Here is a 22629-nt window from a genome sequence, read left to right on the forward strand (position 1 = left end):
AAATTTTTGAGACTAGACTTGAACTCAGATCTCCCAGACTTCGGGACTCTATCCACTATGCCACCTACTGCCCTGAAAAGAGGTTTTTCTTTAATTCCCCACTCCCTGTCTATAACTCATAGTGCCTTCTCACTAAATTAACTTGTATTTATTTTATATAAAGGTTTGTTTTGCATACTTTTTCCTTGTTGATTATATTATTTCCTCTGACAAAAATGTGAACTCTTTGGGAAAAGGGATTATTTTATTTTTATCTTTGTATCCCCAGTGTCTAACAAGTAGACACTTAATAAATACTCGTTGATTGATTGGTGGATTTCTTTTTATTCCTAAAGTAATGGGAACTTTTATTAATTCAGAACCTATTTTGGATTAATTCACTTCATTTTCTGATGAAAGAAGGAAGTAAGTGCAATAAATTAGTCCACATCCAAGCTGCTGAAGACATAAGCTTTAAGGAGTGTGATGATAAGACAATCAGCTTCTATATCAGTAGAGTCTTGAGAGCCTCTCATTCTCAACCTGGACTAGTTGGCAGTAGTTAGATACTTCTGTACTTAAAGTTGAGATGTCTTCTAGGGATGCTGGAGAATAAAGTAGGATTGGCTATTGCAATTTGTTTTGTGTACTACACAGTACAAAAACAGGTGTTTCCTTCAGATTTCTCTGTCAACTCTCCCATGAGAGTTAGGGAAAATTTGACCATCCCAAAGCTTACCAGTTAGTCGAGCTCAAGCCCCAAAGAAATTCCATTTCTTCTGATCCAAGCCTCATTAGTGAACTATTAAACAATTACAAGCCAGGCTGTAGTTAGGAACTTACTTTTTTCTTCAGAAGCTTTTTCCAAATAGCTATCACCAATAATCTTGACATAAGGATTTTGATGACTCAAAGAGAGAATGAGGCTTTTATCTCTGCTCAGGTCTGAGCCTTGCTTAAATTCAATTCACTTGAAAGATAAAACACTGCCATCCTGATGTCACTGGTGCTCTTTCTGAAGGAAGGATAAACAACAACAATCAAGTGGCTTTGAAAACCTATGTATATTTTGAGTAAAGAAGAAGAATAAAGGAAAGTGGAAAGAAGGAGAAGATTTATCTTGGTCAGTGTGAAAATTGTTCAAGATAAAAAGGAAAAAGATGTGCTACTTAAAGTTTAAAATTAAAAATTAAAAAAAATTGAAACAAACTTTTTTTTTCTTTCCAACAAATGCATATTCTTTTTTCCAGAAATATCTTAGAAAATTAGCAAATATAATCCTATGTTCAAAACCGTAGAGGAAGGTTTCCTGACCTACCTAATGAATCATAACAATATATATTACATTGCTCATTTGAAGTTTACAAAAATTAATATGTTATCTCATTTGATAATTACAACAACCCATAGCTCTTATGATACTACACAAAAAGACAAAAAGATTGAAGATGATTGTTCCCAACTTTCTCATCTGCTCTGGTTAGGGCATACCCCATAGGAATATGCATGAAATTGAGCTGAATTCCATTGGCAACTTCCAGGTATGTACATGCTCATGGTGATGGACTTTAGGATTATACAGTAATTCGTCATCATCATATTAGCAGAAGGGCAAGAAGGCTACCTCAAAGATGATTAGCCACTGAGTCAGAAGTGTTGTCCACTTAGTTGACTTTAAAGAAAGAGACAATTTCCACTCTTACTTGTTCTTCTTCCTCTCTCCCCTAAATGTGCAGCATGGAACTTTTTCTTTCTGTCTCTGTCTCTTTCTCTGTCTATCTATCTATCTATCTCCATTTCTTTCTGTGTGTATGTATCTCTTCACTCCTTTTTACCCTAAAGGAAATTATTTAGAAAGGGAAGTATCAAATTGAAATTGAAATGTCTATTCAGCAATACCTCAACATATTTTATTTTTTATGTTTTAAGTACTAAGTTCCTGGGAGAGTATAATACCAGGCATAGATCACTGTTTCATGTTTTAAGTCATTGTCAATGAATTCTTATAAATCTTTAGTGTTTCAAACATTTTCCTCATGTAGAAGAAATAATTTGCTACCTTATACCTGATCTACTTTTTTCACTGAATACCTTTCTGGAAGACTCTTTTGATTCTTTTTCAGGATACTCTAAATCTGAATCAAATCTGTATTTTAACTGATTTTTCTCTGAGGCTCTGTTTGGGAACATAAGGAGTCAGAGAGTGTGAGAAGGGGGAAAGTCTGTCCCCTGTCTTTAGAGGCCAGGCTCCCCCAGTAATGAATTTGGTCTACTAGAGCTAGAGCCCCTTAACAGAAGAGAGTGAGCATCTTCTGTTATATTAGATAAATAGTTTGAGAAATCACATTTACCATATGGGGAAACTGAGGCTCAGAAAAGTTAAGAGACTTGCCCATGATCCCAGAGCCAGTAAGTGTCAGAGCCAGGTCAACCCAGATTTCTTGATTGTATTAAAACTCAACTTTTTTGGTCTTATCATCACAGTTAATTTCATAGGTAAAAAAAGAGGTTCCATTAATCTTTTTTTTTTTTTGCTAAGAAATATCTAATATTTTTTAAGACAGAGCTCCTGTGCTGTATCAATTTCTACCAACCTTAATATGATGTTCCCGCAAGGAAAACACTCACATAGCCACATTACAAAATGGCAGGTAAAACTTGATGCTTCAGGGTAGTAATGTCAAAGATATTGCAGACTTGCTGTTCAAACTTCTGGGTTTGCTGAAAAGAAAAACACTCAGATTATTAATGACCCATGCATAGGTTCAAAATCTAGAAAATAAACCATTAGTGTCCATTCTATCCTATTCTAGGATCAATGTAACAGTAATACTTACTTGAGGACTTCACAGAAGATTGCAAATACCAAGTTACAAGTTCCTTTCATTCTCAGATACAAAAGTATCTGGAAGTAGAAGAGAGAGGAGGTAGCAGGGATATATTAAACATTTCTGAAATGTTGACTGAATCAGAGCTCAAACTTTATAGCTTCCATGTAGTTTTTGACATTCAAAGTAGAATATGAATGGGTTAGAAGGCTTGATGTCCTTAAGAGTGGGTGGAATTACTGTTACAGAATTGTCATTTTCAGATGAAGATTGTGTGGGCAGATTTCTTTATTGTCAACAAATTAGAGCCACAAAGGAATTTGTTAATTAGCATCTGGTGGTGGGTGAGTCCTGTAATGTTTCTCAGAACTCAGATTAGGTCCATGCAAGTGTTTTATTAAAGTAATTTCTCAAAATATAATACCCATGAGAGAAAGAGTTGAGTAATGAAGAGTGTTTAAATGGAAGGGAAAACCCTCAGTTATAATTGTGATGTTTGTAAATAGATGGAAGTTTGAATAGAGGAGGTAGTTACATAGTAGGCTCTTAATAAATGATTGTTCAATAATTAAAAGTCATTATCAAGTAGGGTGAGTAGTAATTGATTGTTCTAAATTGCCCATAAAGAAGAACTGGAATTAGATGGTAGCAAGAATTATTTGGGTTAAAAGGAAAGTGTCAGATTAAAACAAGGAAAACTTTCCAAATGATAAATTTGGAAGTAGTTTTAATGGGAGTTATTTCTCCCTCCTTTGCTAGTACCTGTCCTATTTACTTCAACCTGAAATTACCTATTACATTCAAGGTACAGTGACAGATGCTGGGGACACAAAGATTAAAAAAAAAAATCACAGTCATGGAACTTCTGGTTTGCTTTGTTGTTCAGTTATTTTTCAGTCATATCAAACTCTTCATGAACCCATTTGGGGTTTTCTTGATAGACATATTGGAGAGGTTTGCCATTTCCCTCTCCAGCTCATTTTACAGAGGAGGAAACTGAGACCAACAGGATTAAATCACTTGCCCAGAATCACCCAGCTAGTAAGTATCTGAGACCAGATTTTAATCAAAGAAGATGAGTCTTACTGACTTCAGGTCTATCCATTCTGCCCTTTGCATTCTGGTTCTAATCTAGCTTTCCAGACTTATACATTATTCTTTTCATACTATACTTATTACCAAACTAGTTTTGTTGCTGTTCTTTTTACACAGCTTTCTATCTCTGGAACTTTGCCTGGCTGCCTCCTATATCTGAAATTAGCCTCCCATCTTATTTCTGCCTCTCAGAAACCCTAGCTTCCTTTAAATTTCAGCTTCAGGGTTATCATGACCATGAGGTTTGTCCTGATTCTCCCAGCTGCTATAGAAAAAAAAAAATCCCTCAGTAGTCTCTCAGTGTTCTGTTTTGTTTCTGGCATTTATGAGGATATAACCTCTGGCAACATAGAATTCCTTAGAGAGTTACCTGGGAATACTAGTGAGTTAAATGACATTGGTTAATGATGGGTTGTTCCCTCACATTAAGAGGTCCCAGTTCTGGGATAATGTGAACTAGTTTCAGTCCCTGAGGGAGCTTAACCTCTAAAGAGAGGGGGTCAAGATTTTTCTCATTGTCTCTGGATTATTACACATACTACTACTACCACCTTTTCACCCCTCTCTATAAAAAGGGAGATAATCTTTCAAATAAATTTTTGGTCTGGCTCATATATAGTTCAATTCAAAATGGATCGATGCAATATCTTTCATAAAGTCTTTCAGTGTACAAAATCAATCAGGTATAGGAAAGCTATTTATCTTTTTCATTATATAATAACAACAGTAGTTAGCATTTATATAGCACTTAAAGTTTTGCAAAGCAATTTAATTTTCACAAATTCCTAGGAAGTAGGGTAGCCCTTTATTGTCCCCTTTTTACAGACTTGGCTAGGGTCACACAGCTAATATGTATCTGAAGTAGATTTGAACTCAGATGTTCCTGATTCTAAACCCAACCATCTACCCATTACCCTACCTAGCTGCCTACTCAAAACACAAAAGATTTATAATTACCTGTTGACAAATATTCAAAGAATGACGAAAATTTCCCCCAGTTTCTTTTAAACTCTCTTGGAGGCTAATATTTAAAACATCAAAAAATAAAAAAATTTATGATATTGTTGAAAAGGTATTTTACCTTCATACCCTCTGTGTCCTTTCTAAGCAATTCACAAGATCCCTATCTTCTGCTAAGTCATGCTGTACGTGCTTTGAGCTCATCTTCCTTTAAGAAGTTATTTAAGAGACCAGCCTTTGGACCCAGGAGCACTAGGTTTATAGGATTTCCACCAAGGTTAGGAATAGCTATCTTGGGATTGTTATTCAGTCATCTGTACTTAGAAAAAGAAACACAAAACAGATAAAAGAGCCAGAGATTTGAACTCAATCTGGATAAGCACCGGCTCTTAATTGCCATTGAGAGCAAACCCTATAACTGTTGAGAAGTCAGGGAAAGGAGATTAAAAAGGTGTCAGAGTCCTAACATATATGATACTCAACAAGGGGGCAAAAAGAGGGATGGAGGCTTGACCTTGGAGTCAGGAAGATATGAATTAGAATCATATTTGTGTCACCCTTTCTTCATCTGTAAGATGGAAATAATCATAGCTCCAGCTTTCACAGAACTTTGTGAGAACTAAATGAAATAACATGCAAAACATTTTCTTTAAACTTTAAAATATTATATAAGTGTTTTCTGGAAGAGAGAAAAATGGTGGAAGAGAAACAATACTATCGAGTACATAGAATATTAGACTTTGCAGTAACTTGGGGTCACCTTTCAGCTCAGACACTTATTTGTTGTATAACTTGAGCAGATCATCTAATCTCTGTGTTTCAGTTTTTTATCAAAAAAATAAAGGTCTGGATTCAATGACCTCAAAGTTCTCTTCTCACCCTAAATTTATGATCCTCTAAGTTTTCTCCTACTTTAAAAGTCTACTGAGTGAGCAACTCTTTCCTGTTCAGATACCAATCATTTTTGATACAACCTTCAGTCATGGGGAACCAACCAGAAATTTTTATTTGTACATATACTTTAACAATGGGTCTGCTTACCAGAAGGAGCCAGGGTGCATGTTCAGATCTGGGGGGAAATGAATTAGGTAGTAAGTAACAGAAGATTTCCTTGATTATCCTATTACACTTATATATGTGCACACTGTTTCCTATTAAATGTGAGCCCTGTGAGGGCAGGGAATGTCTCATATTTGGCATCTAACTGCCAAATTTGAGAAATGAATGGATAAATAAAATATGTAAGAAGCCATGATGGAAGCAGATAAAGATTTAGACAAAACACTCTAGAAATGCTGAGAAAAGACAGAATACTCTTAGCTGGGGGAATGAGGGAAGACATTACCAAGGAAGCCTCTTCCCACCTACTCTATATTGCAGCAAAGTCTATAGCAGATGGATGCCCATCAGTTGAGAAATGAATTGACAAATTATGGCATATGGATTTAAAAGGGATGATTTCATGGAAACCTAGGAAGAGTTGTATGAACTGATGCAGAGTGCAATAAGAAGAACCAGAAAACTAATTAATAAATTATAAAAAGACAACTTTGTAAGGTTTAAGAATTCTCATTGATGCTATAATCAACCACAATTCTAGAGGGCTAAGGAAGAAACATGAGCCACATATTTTTTGGATAATGCTGATGTGGAAGTTTGTTTTACTTGATTATGCACATTTGCTACATGGGTTTCTTTTTTATGGAGGTGGTGAGAGGGAGAAATTATTTTTCCTAATTAAAAACATTTAAATTAAAATTTTAAAAGATCTAGAGCAGATTCAAGTCACTTCTTAATTGAGACTTAATAGTAACAGCATGCCTGTTACTTGGATTATAGTTTAATGACACAAATGGTCCCCAGATTCAGCTCATGCTTCTCTTTCTTGGTGACTTTCTACTTCCCAGAACTTAACAAAGTCAGTGAAAACTTTTCATTTTGCCTTGCCTCTAGTTGTGTGGAGGTCTTGCCCATTGTAGCTGTGTGACTGTGATCCAACTAGTAATTTATAACAGGGATTTGAGTCCTTAGCCAAATCTCATGTGTACATCTACCTGATGTGTGGCCCAGAGGACAGCCACCAGCTTATAAGGAGAGCTCTTTAAGAAGAAGTTCCAAAAGGCTCTCTGAAGGTGGACATTTTTGTAGAGACATAGGAAGCATATTCTAGTATCAGTTTCTAGTTCCTCTTTTAGTACAGCTGCATAAAATGAAATTCACACTACTGGGGAAATGGTTCCTCCAATATATTCATTCGGAGGAAAGAGAGAAGAAACTATTTGCCTACTTGTTTGGCTGGCAACCAAATGCATGGATATATTGCTTTAGGCAGAATGGAACACTTTTTTATTGGATTCTTTGAGCTCTTTTCCTGATTTTATGGAGGTAGGAGTACCCCTATTTTGATATGGAACTCAAATGTGTCAGGCTGTCTTCCAATCTATATCTCTTCTTTCTTGCTTCTTTCTACACTCAGCTCCAGCCAACACCCTTGGTCTACCCAGTCCATGAACTAATTGCTTTGTCTGGTATTGTACAAAGAAGTCTAGATCTCAGAATCATAGGACCTTAGTTCTGTGACTTACTATCTGGGTGACCTTGGGTAAGCTGTTACATTTTAGTTTCTTTATCTATAAAATGAGAAGGTTGGATTAATTAGGTGATCTCTAAAATCATTTCTTTTTCTTCTCCCAATTATAGGTAAAAACAATTTTTAATGTTAATTTTTTTCAAAAAATTTGAGTCCCAAATTTTCTCTCCCTCCCTTCCTCTCTTTTTCCCTCCTTGAGAAGACAGGCAATATGCTATAGATGATACATGTGCAGTCATGCAAAACATATTTCCATATTAGACATGTTGCCAAAAAAAAAACAAAAAACAAAAAACAAAGACCCCCCCAAAAAAAAAACTCAAGAAAAATAAAGTTTTAAAAATTATAATTTGATCTGCTTTTCAGATCTTAACTATCCTTTCTTTGAAGGTGATAGCATTTTTCATCAAAGAATTCAGAACTGTCTTGGATTTCTGTATTGTTGACAATAACTAAGTCATTCACAGTTGATCATCATAAAATATAGTTTTTACTATGTACAATGTTTTCTTGGTTCTGCTCACTTCATTTTGCATCAGTTCCAGAAAAGCAAGGCTTTTCTGAAAGTATCCTGCTCATCATTTCTTATACCACAACAGTATTCTATCACAATCATATACTACAATTTGTCCAGCCATACCACAATTTGTCCAGCCTTTCCCCAATTGATGATCATCTCTTTATTGCCAATTCTTCACTAACACAGTATAAATATTTTTGTTAATTTTTTTTCTTTTCTTTCTTTAAAAAAAAAAAAAAAGGTTTGGAATACAGACCTAGTAGTGGTATTGTTGGATCAAAGGCATTCTTAATTTGGCTGCCTTTGGGGCATAGTTCCAAATTGTCCTCCAGAATGGTTGCATCAATTCACAACTACATAAACAGTGTATTAGTGTTCCAATGTTTCCACATCCCCTCCAAATCAATCATTTTTCTTCTTTGTTCTATTAGCCAATCAGATGGATGTGAGGTAGTACCTAAGAGTTGTTTTAATTTGCATTTCTCTAATCAGTAATGATTTGGAGCATTTTTCCTTTGACTACAGATAGCTTTCAATTTCTCCTGAAAACAGCTTATTCATATCTTTTGACAATTTACCAGTTGAGGAATGACTCAGATTCTTATAAATTTGACTCCCTTATCTATATATTTGAAAAATAGGGCCTTTGTCAGAGAAATCCGCTATAAAAGTATTTTTCCAGTTTTCTGCTTTTCTTCTACTTTCTCTAATGTCACTTCTTGATCAAATTCTGTAAAGATCTTCTCTATGATCCCAGAGCTTCATCAACAAGCCTTTGATATTTTTGTTGTGTCATTTTGCTAGTGTACACTCTTTGTAATCTTTTTTTCCCCAAAAAATGCAGGAATAATTTGCCATTTCCTTTTTCAGCTGATTTTACAGAAGAGGAAACTAAGACAAACATGATTAAGTGGCTCGCCCACTAAGTGGCGAGCCCAGAGCTAGTAAGTGTCTGGTGCCAGATTTGAACTCATGTTTTTCTAACTCTAGGCTCAGAGTTCTATCCATCATATCACCTAGCTTCCAACAACCACGACCACAACCATCATAACAACCATCATCTAGGAGCTTCATGAATAAGTCTCTGATATATCCAGAATCACAAACATCATTCATTTCTTAAGCACCTATTATGTAATGGACACTGTACTAAACATATCTCACTTGATGCTCACAACTCTGAATGGCAGATATTATTATTAACCCATTTTACAGATGGGGAAATTGAGACAGAATTAAGTGACTTGCCCAGGGCCATACAGCTAGTAAGTATCTGAGCTTAGGTCTTTTTAACTCTAAGCCTATGTTCTATCTTCCTATCTACTTAGCTACCTCTAAATCTAGGACCCTTGTTGTACTTTTGAGTCATAAGATCATAGATTTAGAGGTATGAAAGACCTTAGAAGGTAAGGTATCTAATCCCTTTATTTTATAGATGAGGTAACTGAAGCTGAGAGAGATTAAATTATTTGCCCAGTGTCACACAGCTAGAATATGTCTGAGGCAGAATTTTAATTAAGATCTTTATGACGACAAGTCCGATAATGACAGAAATGAAAGATTAAGCCATAACAAAGAAGAACTAGGTCAAATTAGTGCTTCCATCTGAGTTCAATTTCACCTACTACTCTTTGTCTACCCAGAGATTTAGATGGGAAGACTCCTTATAAATATATACATTTTTGGAACTGCCTTAAAAAATTAAATTTTATGCACAGATGAAAACAGTTCACTTCTTCAATATAATTTAGCCCTTGGCTGTAACAAGATTCTAGAAACCAGTGAACCCCAGTTAATTTTGTTATTTAAGGAAACCATGAATAATGTCTTCTCACAAACTAATACAGAAATTTAAGTTTTCCATCTTTCAAAGAGAGAAAGGGGGAAAGAGAAGAAGGGAGAGGGAGAGGGAAAGAGACAGAGAGACACATTGACTGACTGACTAAATACTAGGCCTTTGATCTGGTCTTTCAACACTGATGTGTGAAATTCAGATTTTTTAAAAGTATCTGATAGGATCATAAAATCTTCCTGAAGGTACTCAGTCAGTGATAGCATCTCACTGACAGATCAGCAAACAAAAATTCAGGAAGGTTTATATTGTCCCCTACTTCCTCTTCAGGGAGACTTGTAAAATATGTTGCCCGAGGTCCCATAGACCAAAGGTGTCAGAATAAGGACTTGAACATGGATCTTCCTTATTCCTATGCTTTCTATTCATTACCTCTAACAACTCTCTATGACATAAAGTTGTTTACACTGACAGAGGAAAATTCCTCATCAAGAGTTCTTTATAGTCGTGACATCATGGATTTAGTTATCCACAAGAAACAATGGAAATTAAAATAGAAAAGTCCTACCTCAATAACAGACCAAATAGTTGGGCCATTCTCCTCTTTGCTTCTCTTTCCTGGGAAGAGACCCCAAAATAAGTAATTGCTCTGCTCTTGAAGTTCTTTTCTGTGCTTTGAGCCCCCTACCAGAGAATGCAATCAGGCAAAATACCAGTTTTAAATCTCTCTTTTTCCCAGGAAGCTTTTTTCCAATCACTTCTTCTCTGCTGCATTTGAATATTGACATATTAGATGAATATTGCAGCAGATAAGCAATGGATCTCTATCCCAAAGAGATCATAAAAGAGGGAAAAGGACCCACATGTGCAAAAATGTTTATAGTAGCTCTTTTTGTGGTGGCAAAGAATTGGAAAATTAGTGGATGCCCATCAATTGGGGAATGGCTGAATAAGTTATGGTATATGAAAGTAATGGAGTATTATTTTTCTGTACAAAATGGTAAGTAGGCTAATTTCAGAAAAATCTGGAAAACACATAAAAACTGATGCTAAGTGAAGTGAGTAAAACAGAAGAATATCATACACAGTAACAGCAAGATTATATGATGATCAACTATGATAAGACTTAGCTCTTCTCAGCAATTCAGTGATATAAATAAATTCCAATAAATTTTGGATGAAAAATGCCATCTGCATTCAGAAAAAGAACTATGAAGACTGAATGTGGATCAAAGAATACTGTTTTCAATGGGGTTTTTTGGTTGTTTTTCTTTATTGTGGTTTTTCCCTTTTGTTCTGATTTTTCTCTTCTAAAATAGCTCATCTAGAAATATATAAAAAAAATGAATGTACATGTATAACCTAAAAAATTTTAATAAAATTTTTTAAAATAATGTGAAAGATATTAGTATTAATCATAATTAACAACTTAAGAGACAAAGTAAGCAAAAGGACAAACAATTTTTTTAAAGATATAAAACTATGGGGCAGCTAGATGGCACAGTGGTTAGAGCACCAGTCCTAAAGTCAGGAGGACCTGAGTTCAAATGTGACCTCAGACACTTAACACTTCCTGGCTGTGTGACTTTAGGCAAGTCACTTAATCCCAATTGCCGCTGCAAAAAATAAGTAAATAAATACATAAATTAAAAATATATAAAACTATCTCCAGGAAACAAGGCATATGTCTCAGAAGAGAGGAAAAGAAAGAAGAGAATGAAAATGGAGAATTACTGCCTTGGATCTTTCTCTCTGAATGGATTTTTAGCAGTGCAAGACCCATATTCTATGCTCAGAAGACCTCATCACCGAAGTCCCTCTTGTGCTTCCCTGATGGTGGTACTCCTTCCTTCAGGACTTTCTCTATGGTGTTAGCTGGAATAGTTGAGAAAAAACGGTTAAGAGTGAGTTCTGAACTTCCAAGGCAGCTTGCTTTGTATGCTTCTCATCACAGGACCCAGGGAATTAGATCAAAGCTCTTACCATGTTTCCCCGATAATAAGACACTGTCTTATTTTTTTTTTTGGACGGAAAAACACCAGAGGGCTTATTTTCAGAGGAGGGCTTATTTTAATGAACATTAACAGCAATTTAAATAAACAGGTAAATGTGAACAAAAAAAAGTACCTTTATTCAATAATGATCATGTCATCTTCTTCAACAACATCGTCATAAGTGTCCATACCCTGAATTCCATCCTGGATGGCTTGCGCCTCTATTTCCTTCAGAAGAAGTGGACCCAATCTGTCATGGGGGGAGGGGGGATCGGTGCATACAGAGGGTACCGTAATGTAGTGTGTAGTGCAGGGGATCACCTTCACTACAGTAGCAATCTCAATAGGGTTATTTTCGGGGAAGGGCTTATTTTAGAGGAATATTACACAGTAAGGGGAGGGCTTATTTTTGGGATAGGTCTTATTATCGGGGAAACACGGTAGTTTTAAGATAAGCCCTGAGACTCTTGCTATCAACCAGAAGTCACCACTAGTCTATAGTTTGCAGATTCTATTTACTTCCTTTTTGTAAATTCCCATGTGGTTAATGAGGAAATTGAGGTTCAATATAATTAAATTATTTGCTTAAGGTCATACAATGAGTGTATATTGGAAGTCCACTTTGAATTTTATTTTTCACCTTTGCAACTGCAATAGGGCAGCTAGGGTAGCATAGAGAGAGCTCCAGACCTGGAATCAAGAAGATCTAAATTCAAATTCGATCCCCAACACTTAGTTGTTGTGTGACTCTGGGCAAGTCACTTAACACTGTTTGCCTCAGTTTCCTGATCTGTAAAATGGGCTGAAGAAGGAAATGTCAAACCTGTCCTGTATCTCTGCCAAGAAAACTCCAAGTAGAATCACAAATAGTTGGACATGACTGAAATGACTAAATAACAAAGCTAAATATGCTACATAAGAAGTGCCAGTTAGTATTTAGCATATGGCATAATCTCTCTGGAGGCAGGAAACAGGGAACATGAGTGGTGTCCCAAATCATGGGTCAATTATGGAATCTTTAGCAAAGGTGTAGGGTGCACATATAATGATTTAATGGCTAGAATGTTTGATCTGGCATCAGATCAAACTGACAATATTTTGCTGCATTTCATGCAACAATGAAAAAATAAAAGGAGAAGCAAGATAGGTTTCCAACTCTATAGAAACTTCTTTCTCTCATTATCTTTCTTTCATGGGACTAATGCATTTCTAGCCCTGCCTCCACAGACATCACCTCTCATTCACACCATCAGTCACACTCTTTGACACTCTGTCTTTAAAGAAGAGTTAGAGTATCCCCCAAGGCACTTCCAGACTTGACTTTTCCATAATCATTCAGCAACTCTTTTCCTTTGAAGTTTACAGAATCGAAATTGTCCATCTAAGACAGATTGTTTAAGGCAACTGTTGTTTGCCAGTCCCCAGATCATTCTTTTTTTCCTAAGGAATTCAGCATCTAATTCATTGTCTTCCACTTCTCTCTCACGGCTATCCATATTGTAGGGAATTTTAACATTCACATCAATGCCCCACCCAATTTCCCTAACCTCCCAATTCTTCCATATCCTTAAATCCCATGACCAACTCCTTCACCCAGTGTCAGTCACACAAAAATGGTCACACACTGGATCTCACCATTATCCACAAGTGATTCAATTTGTTATTTAAAAACAAGTCTTAGGAATCCTCAAACTATAGCCCACAGGCCAGATTCAGGAGCTAAGGACGTTTACCCCCCTCACCCAGGGCTATGAAGTTTCTTTATTTAAAGGCCCACAAAACAAAGTTTTTGTTTTTACTATAGTCCAGCCCTCTAACAGTCTGAGGGACAGTGAACTGGCCCTCTATTTAAAAAGTTTGAGGACCCCGGCATGGTCTATCTGGTCATAATCTATCATTTCATGTCTCTTTAAATCTCACCTCTCTCTGTCAATAAAAAGTTATTTTAAAATAAATAAATAAATAAATGATCTCACCTTTCCTAAATCTATTCCTGAGGTTCAATGTTTCCTCTAATCCCTCCATCCTATAGTATTGTCTCAGATCATTGTTCCTCATCTCTTCCCCCATTGAACTACACTTTCCTCCCTTCCCAATCTTAACCCTATAATACATATCCAATTAAATTTTACATTGTTAATTTATTACTGAATTCCTTACTCTTTTGTCTTAAACTACTCATACCATGTAAAGCCTAAGACCTAGTCTTCTCCTTCCATCTGTTTCTACCACTCCTACTCACTTACAGAAATCACAAAACCAAGCTTCCTGGGCATATTTTAAATTCAAGCTATCTGTCTTCAACCAGGCAATCATTTTATTCTTTCCTAATTGGTTCTTTATCTGTTTCTGAAAAATGTTTACAAATCTCTTTTCTCCTCAAGTTTTCCACATTTTTCCCCCTCTTATTTATTATCAGTTAAGGATGTTAATGAAAAAATTGAGATCCTCCTCTATGAGTTCTCTCATCTCCTTTTCTTCATTCCTTTATGATCCTCCTCAATCTCTCCTTATTTCCCTCAGGATCTGATCATGAGGTGATCCTTTTCCTTGTCAAAGCCAAGTCTTCTATACATGTTCTTGAAATTGTATCTTCCTATTTTCTCCAATGGTTGCAAACTTGCTCATTAACCCATCTCTCTCTAAACTTTCTCTATTTTCTAGTTCTTTCTGTACTGTCATCAAACATGTCCAAATCTTCCCCATGCTTTGTAGGAGCCATATCCTAACCACTGATCTTCATGCAGATTAGACTACCTTTTCCTTGAGATTTGGCTTCTCATCTCAACACTCAACTAAAACTGCTCCTTCCACAGTTATTTCTTAATTGCCAAATCTTATGTTCTTTTTTTTTTTTTGAAAAATCCTCATCCTTTCCAGCAACACTAGCACCATATTGCTCCTGATATTGTTAGCCAGTTACACCTCCTGATTATTCTAGCTTGTGTGGGATTTTGTGATTCAGTTTTCTCTTAGTTCTCCTCTTACTGCCTAATCACTCCTTCTCAAACGTCTATGCTGGTTCATCATACCTATCTAGTCACCCAACTGTGAGTGTTCCTCAAAATTCTTTCATAGGTCCTTTTCTTTTCTACCTTTAACACACAAACTTTCTACCTCTCTCTCTTCTTTGTTGTCTCTGGCTCACTATCTCTTTATTTCTTTTTCTCTCTGTGTTTCTCGGTCTTGTCTCCATCTCTGTCCTTTCTTTGTCTCTCTGTCTCTGTCTCTGTCTCTGTCTCTGTCTCTCTCTCTCTCTCTCTCTCTCTCTCTCTCTCTCTCTCTCTCTCTCTCTCTTTGTTTCTGCCTCTCTCTCTGTCTATCTGTTCATCTGTTATCTCATCAGCTGCCATGATCTTCATTATCTCTCTGTTGATCTAGATATGTAGTCTCAGATTCTCCCCTGAGCTTTAATCTCACATCACCAATTGCCTATTGGATATTTTAAACTGAATGTCTTGAATGCATCTCGAACTTGATGTCCAACACAAAATTCATTATTTTTCTGTCCTTCAACCCCAACCTATTTTTATTAAAAGATACAATCTTTCTTCTACCAGGTTCATAATGATGGCTTTTTCTTTCTCTTCTCTCTTTCCTGTACTCCACATAGACAATCAGTTTTCAAATCTTGCTGATTTTTATCTCTTAAATGTCTCTAGCACACAACCTCAGTTTGGGCCTCCATTACTTAGTGACTAGATTATTATAACACAAACCCTAATTGTTCTATCTGCTTCAACTTCCTCCCCAGTCCAGTCCATCTCCCACTCTGCCTCCAAAATTATTTTCCTTAAATACAGATTTGATTATATCACTCCCCTATTCAATCAACTCCAATAGTTTCATATAGTCTCTAGAATCAAATATGAACTCCTCTATTTTGTCTCCAAAGTCCTTCAAATGTGGCCTATTTTTCCAGCTTTATTGCTACATATTACAGCCCTTTTCTGTATTACACGATCCAGATAAATCAACTTTCTTTTTGTTCCTCAAACACATATTTCCCATCTCCCCAAGCCTGGTGTGCCCTCCTTCCTTACTCTGTTTTACTGAATCCCTTTCAAGCCAGAGTTCTAACCCCACCTTTTATAGATAATCTTTCTTAATATCCTCAACTTCTAGTCCCCTTTCTTCCAAATGACTTTATGTTTAAGTAGTTTGTAATTATTTTTGTTATATATATATATATACATATATATATATATATGCATTTGCACACATATATACATGTGTGTGTATATATATATATACATACTATGCATATGTATGTATATATGTGTGTATATATATAAAATGTCCTTGTCTCTTTTATTAGAATGTAAGTTCCTTGAGGAAAGAATTATTTCATTCATTATACTTGTATCCCCGGCACCCAACACAGTGCCTACATAGTAAGCACCTGATAAACACTTATTGTTTGCTTTGTATCAATATTTAGACATAGAGATACATAAATAACTTTTCGCCTCCATTTGAATTAAAAGGAGGACTGGAATGAAATAGCCAAAGACCATTGATGAGACAGTTGACTGAATAGGATTGGTGTGCCATCTTTATGCAAATACTTATAAATTAACTTATTTTTATTTACTGATCTTAAAATTTGTTAAGAAAGTGGGATGCTTTATAACCAGGGCCCTTCCAGATAGGACAAAATACTGTATTAGGAAGGAAAGATATCAAGAATATTCTGTCTCTAAAAGGGTGTCTCAAAGAGATGCTTTTGACCACTCACTACCTACACTGATGACGACACAGTTTCCAGTATTTGTTGGGCTCTTGGATTTAGCCAGACAAGTAATTGTCCTGTCCACAAGCAAGAGATTGACCTTTTAGGTCAATTATTTCCTTAATGCTTTCTGGCTCTTTTTTGACTCTGAGGATCCTGCCTGGCTTTGCTTCTCAGGCTCCATCTTAGGATTTCCTAAATCAGAAAAAGCCATCATCCCCAGTTAAGTAAAACTTTATTCTTAAATTGGAGGCAGAAATAGGGAAAGGGGAGCAAGGAAGAGCTGAGAGCTACTAGCACTTTGCACATGATAGGAACCCAATACAGAGAGCATCACTGATTTCTCATCCCCATTTCTCTGTTACTGCTCTTTTTTCATCTTTTTACTTTGTTCCTTATGTCTGATGGAAATCCTCATAGAATCCAAATGCCTATGTCCTTTTATTAATGAGTTATTAGCATATTTGCTAATAAGAAAAGTGATGTTTATTGATTCACCAAGAGTAGGACACATACTTTCCATTGCATCTCTAGAATTAGAAATAGGTATGCCAGTTCATCCATCCATCCTCTCTCACCTATTTCAGTAATAAAAAGGAAAAAGCAGTGATTCTGCAGTCAGAGGACTAGGTTCAAATCCTACATCTTTTACCACTTTGTGATGTTGGACCTCAGTTTACTCATCTATAAAATAGGGGAGGGGTTGGAGTCATGATTTCTAAGGTCCATTCAAGCTCTAGAGATCCATGATTTTTATTGGCTTTTTAAAAGATATCAGTGCTTCTAAATATAGGAAAAAATACCAAAAGCTCTTAGAACTTCCAATACAGTAATTAAGACTTAGAGCAAAGTCAAGGTGAAGTTTATTTTGTAATGTACATCTGCTTTGTTTCCTTAACTTTAGTTTAAGTTCTCTCACAGCTAGAACTACTTATTTTTCTCATGTATCTTAATAAGCTCAGGTCTAGGCAATCTGTATTCAACAAATACCTTTTGAATTAGAATAACTCAGTCTATCTGGGTATGAAACCACATGAACATTTCCTTATTATCCCCATGTTATGGCTAATCACAGCAGAAACCAACCAAAAGGCAATTACTCATATAACTGGGCACAGATAGCATAATGAGGACAGTGCAATTCAAATGAAAGGAATCGTGGTAAAGCAATAAGCTAGTAAAATGGCAATAACAATGAGCCCTCCCTCATACAGTTATTCTAAGGATCAAATGAGATATCATAAAGTATTTTGTACAACTTAAAGTGCCATGTGGATATTGGCTATTAATTCAACAACTTTCTCTCATGTGGAAAAACATCAAAGAGATTTGGAAAATTTAGCACAGAGTATTCAAGTGACTTGCCTATGCTTGCAAAGGTAGCGAAAACTATGGTATAATTTAGGTTCTAAGATTCTGACTCCAAATCCATCAATTTTTCTACTCTACCCTCACAATAAATTTAAAAATTATGCCAGCGACCCTTCTTTGTACATGAGAAATAAACTAGGGAAAAAACAGAAATCATATTATAAGTTAAATATTTTATATATCTTATTGAATTCATTTACCCTGTACCTAATTCCCTCCAAAATGTGGAAAGAAAAAAGTCTATATGGTCCTTATTTCAGGATCAGGAATCATGGCACCACAACCCAGACATCTAAATTTTGTCATCCTGGGCCAAAGCCCTGTTTGTCCCACCCTTGTTATGGATCTGTTATTACTCAAAACCTTGGAGGACCAACAAAAATAGTCCTTCACATGAAGAGCCTTCAAAAACTAAAGATCACTAATGTTCAACGATTGGTCAATAATTAGACCTATGTTAGATATGTTAGAAATGTTTATGAATGTGTTGTTTCAGGAAAATACAATACTACCTGTCCTTACATGGAGTAGTTCATCTCTCTGATGGGTTTTTTTATTTAATGTTTAAAATTTTTATTTGTTTTACACATGTTTATTTTCTTTTCCACTATGAAAGGTCTCACATTAAAGCAAGGATTCTTAACCTGACAGAATTCAAGGGGAGGAGGGAGGATCTGAACTTGGATAAGAAATAATTACATCTTAATTTTTACTAATCCTTAACTGAAATTTAGTATTTATTTAATTATGAATGTAGGTAATAAAACACAGGTGCACTAGGTTTCACCAGAGTGCCAAAAGGACTGACATAGAAAAAGTCAAGAATTTCTGCAGTAAAGGATTTTCCATTTTTTTAACAATTAGCAAACCAGGCCTGTGATACCTGCTACCAGGACCCCTAAGGCTAATGGATCACTTAAACTTGGACATTGAAAGTTGTGATGGGCTTAAACTGATTGAATGCCCCCACTAAGTCTGTCACCAATATGGCAGGCTGGTTCAGGTTGCAGGGGTGGGAAATTGTCTCAGTGACAATTACTAGGGGAGTGGGTCATGAAAGGGAAAGGCTGCTGCATCTGAAGAATGGGTGAGAACAGGGGGAAACTTGATCTCAGAAACACAAAAAAACAAAAAACAAAAAACAAACAAAACAAAACAAAAAAAAACAATTGATGAGAGAGTGTGGTTAGTAGGTAGCAGACCTTGAAGAAATCCTAGGCTTAGGAAGACCAAAGTCCAAGCTTTCTCTTTGACACAAATTGGCCATTGACTTCTTAGTATCCGTTAACCAAATCTCTAAGTGGCAGATCTGTATTGGTAAAAGGAATTTCCTCAGTGGAAACCCTATAGTAACGAAATCACAGGTCCTGTCCCTACTCTATCCCATTATGAGATGGCCATTTATCAGAAAATATGGCCATTTAACAGAAACCAAAAAGTAGAAGTAGAGATACTGAGGTAGTTATTTTTTCCCTACAGGAATAAAAAAAGGCAAGTTATAAAAAGGCAAATGAAAAATTATATTAGACTTCAAGGTACAGGTTAAAATATAATGGACAAGTTTAATTGTTGTATTATGATTGCTTCGATTGTTTGCATTTCTGGAATATGGCCAACTGCCTTGCTTTCCTGCTGGCCAGTTTGATTTGGATTTCTAAAAGAATGCAGTCAGGGGCTGATGGGGGCTGTGCTGCCAGGTGTGCTCTAGCTAAAGGAGACATCCAAGACAAACTGCAGAAAGACCTGGAGATGTTTACTTTGGTGGGACATGACTCCACTGGGCTGAAGGAAATAGTTCCTCATTGAGTCTCAGTTCTTGTCTGAGAGTTCCTAATATGGCAAAGACAGGACAGGACCACTCCAAACCGTCCAGGTGCAAGGGAGAGGGAGGGAAAGGGACCTTGCCCTGGGGTGTAACTTACTGCTGTTCTCTGTCCAGACTGTTTGATGAAATCCAGAGAGTTTCCCCTTTGAACCTGTTTTTAACTAGTTATTGTTTTCTGTTCAAACTTACAGCAGGGGTGGGAAAGTACTTTCTCCTCTCTCCCTTTTTCCCTCCTCCTATCTTTGCCCTTTCACCTCTCCTATTATCAAAGGGGCAAATAGAAGAGAATTCTATGGAAAGAGGCACTGGTTTTTAACAGTTTCCCTTCTAATTACATCTCAGCTTGTTTCTCACACAAAGAGTAGCTCATCTCTGATGGCTTTGTGCATCGTTTTATAATTATATATTAACCTTTTATACATTGTGTCTTTCACAGGAAGAGTTCATCTCTCTGATGGCTTTTGTTAACTTACATATTTTATTTTTTTCTTTATAAGTATTTCTTTTCTTTTCCACAATTAAAAAGAAAGAAAAGAACATCATATAACAAACTGCAGAGTTTAGCAAAATGAATCCCCATCTTGTCTATCCAGAATTGTACATCTTATTTTGTATTCATCACTTCTCTGACAGGAGGTAGATAACTCATCACTAATCCTCTGGAAATGTAGTTTGTCACTGAATTGATCAGAATTCTAAAGTCTTTCAAAATTGCTTTTCTTCAATGAACCAGTGCATCAACTGAAATAAACTAGGAAAGTTTCTTTCTTTCATTTTCAACCCAGGATGCCATTGAATCCAAAACTATTTGTCCCTTGACAAAGTAGGTATGAACATACTTTCTTTCCAGGTGATCCTTTTTATACCACTACAATATCATATCTATTTCCCTCTATTGATCTTCTCTCAAATCATTTCATTCAGCTCAGGTTCTTGGATCTCTCTTTCTCTCTCTCTCTCTCTCTCTCTCTCTCTCTCTCTCTCTCTCTCTCTCTCTCTCTCTCTCTCTCTCTCTCTTTCTCTTTCTCTCTCTCTCTCTTTCTCTCTCTCTCTCTCTCTCTCTCTCTCTCTCTCTCTCTCTCTCTCTCTCTCTTTCTCTCTCTCTCACACACACACACACACACACACACAACATATATTTGCTGAAGCAATTGGGATTAAGTGACTTTCCCAGGCTCACACAGGAAGTGTTAAGTGTCTGAGATCAGATTTGAGCTCAAGTACTCCTGACTTCAGGACTGGTCCTCTATCCACTGTGCCACCTAGCTGCTCCATAAATATATATATTCTTAAGGCATTGCTAAAGTAGAAATTTTCATACACCCCAAAAAAACAAAACCAAAGTTGCTTTTCTTTATAGTGTTGTCTTTATATAGATTGCTCTCCTAGTTCTGCTCACTTTCTACCACATCAATTAATAAAACATCAATTAATAAAACTATTCCCAGTTTCCTCTTAAACTGGTTCTTTCATCATCTTTATAAGGCAATAATATTCTATCGCATTTATATGCCATAATATTTTAACCATTCCCTACTAGGCAAATACCCTGTTAGTTTCCAGGGTTTTTAAATTACTTTTAAAAATAGAGCTGTACAAAATAATTTTTGTAAATATGGGTTCTTTTCCTCTTTTATTCTTGAGCTATCCGAGTCAAAGTATTTCTGATTTGGTGAGGTTCTATGCATAGTTTCAAATTGCTTTCCTGAATGGATGCATCAATTTACACAATTCTACCAACAGTCTATTAATGTGCCTAGTTTCCCAAAGCCTCTCCAACATCTGCAATTTTCCTTTTTTGTCAATCTTTGCCAATCTGACAAATGTGAAGTAGAACCTTTAATTCGTAGTTCTCTGATTATTAGTGATTTGGAATGCCTTTTCATAGATAGCTTGGATTTTTCCTTTGAATATTGCCTATTTATATCTTTTGACCAAATATCTATTGGGGAATGGTTCTTAGAATGAATTAGATAATTAATTCTCGGATAGGCTTATGCTATGGGTTCTAAAGATGTGATGCGCTACTTTCCTCTCTTGAAAACTGGGTCCCCTGAAGTCAGGAGGACCTGAGTTTAAATCTGGCCTCAGACACATAACACTTCCTAGCTATGTGACCCTGGGCAAGTCACTTAACCCCAATTATCTCAAGGAAAAAGAAAAGAAAAAAAGAAAACTGGGTCCATTTCACTTTTCATGTCTGCTATTCATAACACTATTCTAAAAACATGACTTCTCTTACTTTGGGGAAAAATCTAAGTTTGTTACAAAATGACATTATTTCATAAAGGTAAGACAATAATGAAGAATTCATAGGATTGTCAAAGCTAAAATGAAGTGATACAGAGAGAAGAAAGAATAATAACAATGAGCTATGTTGCAACCAAGTTTGCTTACTTACTCTTTGCTATATGTAATGTTCCAGTCTCCATATCTTTACATGAAGTGTTCTCCCAATCCTGGATTGCTTTCCTACTTCCACCTTTTGGAATCCATACTTCTCTTAGAGTTCAGCTCAGGTACCACCTCCAAAAATTGTTCTTTCCCAATGCCCCCAGTTATTAGTGAATTCCTCTTGATGAAGCTAATTATATACATATTTTTTTTGTTCACCTGTATGTATGTGTGGTACAAATCACTACCATGCACCCCCATTTAGACTGTTAGAAGATCTTTACACTTTACTCAGCTCCTGGAGGTCATATCTTTCTTGAGGTTCTTTCAAGTTATCTTACAAGAATAGCTACTTTACCCCTTTTTTGATTGTTGTGGTTATTTTGTTTTGGGGGGATTTTTTGGCTGTTCCATGTTATTTTGTCTATTTGGGGAAGAAATTTGGAGAGCCTGGAAACTTCTTACCTACTCTACCATCTTCCCAGGTTGCTCCAATTGAATGCTTCTTGAGAGCAGAGATAATTCCTTTTTTTTTTTTTTTTTTTTTGT

The 22629-nt window shown here is 36.0% G+C and overlaps 1 long non-coding RNA gene across 1 annotated transcript in view; it reads right to left on the reverse strand.

Moving 5' to 3' along the window:
- Positions 1-317: 317 nt before the first annotated feature.
- LOC127557567 (uncharacterized) overlaps positions 318-22629 on the reverse strand; it is a 32868-nt gene continuing 10556 nt past the window's right edge. Inside the window, exons 2-3 of the long non-coding RNA XR_007952591.1 lie at positions 2574-2700; positions 318-994 (exon numbers count right to left, since the gene is read on the reverse strand). This is a non-coding gene — a long non-coding RNA (uncharacterized LOC127557567). The remainder of the gene's footprint in view (positions 995-2573; positions 2701-22629) is intronic.

This window comes from Antechinus flavipes, chromosome 1, assembly GCF_016432865.1.
Source record: "Antechinus flavipes isolate AdamAnt ecotype Samford, QLD, Australia chromosome 1, AdamAnt_v2, whole genome shotgun sequence".
NCBI classification, from domain to species: domain Eukaryota; kingdom Metazoa; phylum Chordata; class Mammalia; order Dasyuromorphia; family Dasyuridae; genus Antechinus; species Antechinus flavipes.